Here is a 4,838-nt window from a genome sequence, read left to right as displayed (position 1 = left end):
AAACACAGACAACAAAGGCAGAAGTAAAGGAGTGGGATCATACGAAACTCAAGCGCTTCTGCCCAGCAAGAGAAACAATCAATGAGAAGCAAAGGCAACCAATGAAATGGGAGAACATATTTGTAAACTATCCGATAAGGGGTTAATATCCAAAATACATAAGGAAATCCTACAACCCAAGGCAAAAAAAAAAAAAAAAAAAAAGATTAAAAAATGGGCAGAGCGGGGCGCCTGGGTGGCTCAGTCATTAAGCATCTGCCTTCGGCTCAGGGCCCAATCCCTGCGTTCTGGGATCGAGCCCCACATCAGGCTCCTCCGCTGGGAGCCTGCTGCTTCCTCTCCCACTCCCCCTGCTTGTGTTCCCTCTCTGGCTGGCTGTCTCTCCCTTTGTCAAAAAAATAAATAAAATCTTAAAAAAAAAATGGGCAGAGGTCCTGAATAGACATTTTTTCTAAAGAAGACATGCAAATGGCCAACAGACACACAAAATGATATTCAACGTCACTAATCATCAGGAAATGCTAATACTCAAAACCAAATGAAATACCGCCTCACACCTGTTAGAGTAGACAAGAGGTAACCAGCGTTGGCGAGGAAGTGGAGAAAAAGGAAACCCTCGTGCACTGTTGGTGGGAATGTAAATCGGTGCAGCCACTCTGGAAAACAGGATGGCGGTTCCTCAAAATATTAAAACTAGAACTACCATGTGATCCAACAATCCCGCTTCTGGTTGTATATCCAAAGGAGATGAAATCAGGATCTTAAAACTCTATCTGCACTCCCATATTTATTGCAGCGTTATTCATAGTAGGCACTATCTGGAAATACCAAAATAGAAATGAACAGATAAAGAAGATATGGTGTAGCTATATAATGGGTTAGTCAGTAATGAGAAAGAAATACTGCCATTTGCAACATCATGGATGGACCGTGAGGGCATAATGCGAAGTGAAATAGACAGGGAAAGACAAACACTATAAGATCTCACTTTTATGTGGAATCTAAAAATGCCAAACTCGGGGTGCCTCGCTGGCTCAGTTGGTAGAGCATGTGACTCTTGATCTCGGGGTTGTGAGTTTGAGCCCCATGTTGAGTGTAGAGATTACTTAAAAATAAAAATCTTTAAAATAAAAATAAAAAGGCCAAACTCACAGAAACAGAGAGTAGAATGGTGCTTACCAGGAACTTGGGGTTGAGGGGAAAGGGGGAGATGTTGGTCAAAGGATACAAACCTCCAGTTATAAGATGACTAGGTCCTGGGAGTATAATGTACATAGTGACTACAGTGGACAATACCGTATTATAATACTTTAAGGTTGCTAGGAGAGTAGATCTTAAATGTTCTCATCGCACACGCGAATGGTAATTATGCGAAGTGACGGAGGTGTTAACTAACTTTATGTGGTAAACATTTGGCAGTATATACATGCGTGAAATCATCACGTCGTATACCTTAAACTTACACAATGTGACATGTCAATTATATCTCAATAAAACTGGAAAAAAAGTAAAAGGAGAAAAGTAATAAATTGTATTTTTCTGTCTTTTGCCTCCATTTGCTTCTGTGAGAACTCCCACCACTTCTAAGGCCTCCACAAGAGTTTTTGAGAATTTCCAGAGGCTTTCCCACGTGAGCTGAGCTGCACGTGACATCCATCACTCGCCCTTTTCTGCTCCTACCAGTGTTGCTTCTGCTGTTATGGGTTGGATTATGTCCCCCAACCTTTATATGTTGATGTCCTAACACCCGGTCCCCCAGAACATGACCGTATTTGGAAACAGAGTGCTCGTAGATGTAATTTGTTAGGATGAGGTCATACTGGAGTAGGGTGGGCTCCCAAATCCAATATGACTGGTGTCCTATAAAAAGAGGAAATTTGGACCCAGACATGCACACAGGGAGAACATCATGTGAAGATAAAAGCCCAGAGCAGGGTGGTGCTTCTACACACTAAGGAACATCAACGATTCCAGTAAATCACCCAGGGGTGAGGCGTGGGACGGATTCTCTTTCATAACCCTCAGAAGGAAACAACGCAGCCTGCGCCTTGCTCCTGGAATTCTAGCCTCCAGACCTGTGAGACAATGTATTTCTGTTATTTCGGCCACCCAGCCTGAGGTCCTTTATGATGTCAGTTCTAGGCAACTGATACACTTGACAAGTGCTTTCTGGAATCCAAGCCCTACTAAATAGGCAGACACCAAAAGTGCCTTGTTTGTCATTGTGCTCCCAGGGTTTAGGTCGGAGTCTGACCCACTGTGCACAGTCATTCTTTATTAAGTGAAAGCCTAAATCCCTGCTAGTGCTGTTCGTGCTCACAGACTCTGGTGGGGAGGGGCGGCTGTGTCCTGTCCTGTCCTGTGCCGAGCGGGACACGGCTGGTGGGAGGGTGTCCTTTCATGGAGGCTTGCTGCTGAGCCATGCGGGAGCTGGCTGTGTTCTCTGAAAGCACGCTAGACTGAAGGCAGTGTTCCCAGGGTGGCGTAGGGCTCTTACATAGGGATCATTCTTTGGGTCTGTCTTTTGTATTTCGGTTTTCCTAGGGTTTTGCTATGAATCCATGAAAGTGTCCCAGAGAAAAAATATTGGACTTACTCATAATGTGCAGAACTCAAAACGCCACCTCGCCTCCAAGAAACCTGGTATTGTTTCTTTTTTAACGATCATGGAACCTGATTGCTTCCCCTTTATGTGCTCTCTCAGCGAGTGCCTTGGTGGCCATCCATGACAGTCTCTTGGTTGGCCCATCCCACCTGCCCTCTCGACTTGTCTGTTCATCGGAGTCTACCCACGAGGACTGTGTCAGTGAAGCAGTGGTCCCAACTCACATTCCAGCTCCCAGGGTGTCCGTGTGTGATGGTACGACACTGGAACTTGTGTTTATATGTTCACCGAGATCCTGTTTCCAATGTCTACTACTGGATGCAACTGCGCAATCCATTCCATCCATCCACGCATTCATTCAACAAACAGTTTCAAATTGAAAAGCGTTGGTTCTTAAAATGGCAAGCTTCGTCACCTAGATAGCTCATTTCCAGCTGGCAGTGAATGGATAGTACTTTCAGACCTCAGCATCCTAGAAATAGGCTCTGTTAACTGATTGACCAATTTCATTGGCCTGTATCTGAATTTAGAGTCTTACAAAATGCCCATGCAACTCACCCTACGACGTAACGCAGTGCGTGCTGAGATTCATGGCAAACATCCAGTGTCCCTACCCATGGAGTTCTCAGCTGTATCATTTTACCAGCGGCCCCTGACTGTCTTTTTTTGACAGCAAATCGAAACAGAAGGATTTCAAAATCACAGAGAAAAAAGGCGTATATCTGTAGAAATGTGGATGATCGCCATCTTTTGCAAAAATTCAACCCAAAAATTCTACGTTTCTCCTTCTGTTCACATCCAATTGTCCATCTGCTCTGCATTCCTTGCTTCCCCGTGGCTCACTTTGCACCTTTTCCAGGGCTCATTCACACTTGTCATTCAGTCGTCTGTCCTTTCAAATCAGCCGCAGCCACACTCTCATTCAACAGCGAGATGACAGGTGTTCCTCTGGCTTTAATGTGGGCTAATTTGAACAATCTGCAGTCCTCTGTTTATTTTAATTTTCAGCCTTCTGCGGATGTTATCTCCTAGCACAGCAGAGGACGTTTTTGTTTCTAAGCACAGTGCAACAGATGCTCTGTTGATTTTCCCATAGAGAAGGCAACCAGGAAGGCTAGAAGCGTGGCCGCCATGGGGGGCTGGGTGAGCCTCCACGGCAGAGCAGGCTTCTGGAACAGCAGGGCACCTTGCTCTGACCTTGTTTCGATTTTGATACTGAAAACACGAGTGAAGAGAGGCACAATCTTTTAAAATACGGGAGGTTTGCATAAAAATGTTCTGGAACCCATGGCAGGATACTAGGTTTAAGATGCTTGAGGTCCCCATTCAGCTTTACCTTCTTACCTTCCTCCCCGCCCCCCTCCCCCCATCCCATTCCAAGTTCTCAGGACTACACAGTAAATATTTGTGGAATTGAATTGAATAGATTAGCACAATCAAAGACATGGTAAAGACAACACATATCAAAGAACTATTCTTTAGAGAGAAGCTTTAAAGTAGAGACAGTACCTCATTTGGGTCATTGTTATTGGCTAGCTAGGCCTCAGTAATATTTAGGGCACTTTTTTCACTCGCCTGTCACATATAATTGTGCCATTTTTCCTTTTCTCAGATTGGCAGTCCTTCCGTTTGACATAAAATGTTAGGAAATGAGCAAAACACATCATCCCAGATTTTAATTTTTCGTGACATTTGAACCATATACTTAAAGCAAAAAGACAACACTCATCTATAATCCAGAATGCGTTTTATTTTCTTATATTGTTTGTTATTCTTTATTGTTTAAAAATTGTATTCCTATAGTTTGATATTTGTGCAGACTTAGCTCGAGTTCCGTGGTTGTCCTAGGCCTGGGCTCTGGCTCTGACCCTTATCTGAGGCATCGGAGCACGTGGAGAGCGTATTGGCGAGGACGGAACGAGCATTCTGTGAAACCTTGTGGGACAATACTGGATATTGATCGACTGAGGGCTCATACGGGTGCTAGAAAAGTGGGTGGAATATGGAGTTTCGAGAAAGCAAAGGAGACCTGGCCTCAAGGCTGTTTTGAGAAAATTCTGTGATTTACCATTCATCCGTTCAACACTATTTTTGAGCATACCGTTCTAGGCACTGGACTTCAGCAAGCAATGAAACAAAGTCTGGCTTCCTTTGGGCTTATAGGCAACGCATAAACCCACGGGAAAGACAGATTTTGACAAATGTTATGCGAAGTTAGGGAAAGTGAGTGACC

Source organism: Ursus arctos, unplaced genomic scaffold, assembly GCF_023065955.2.
Source record: "Ursus arctos isolate Adak ecotype North America unplaced genomic scaffold, UrsArc2.0 scaffold_17, whole genome shotgun sequence".
In the NCBI taxonomy this organism is placed as follows: Eukaryota; Metazoa; Chordata; class Mammalia; order Carnivora; family Ursidae; genus Ursus; species Ursus arctos.
This window is presented reverse-complemented; position numbering follows the sequence as displayed.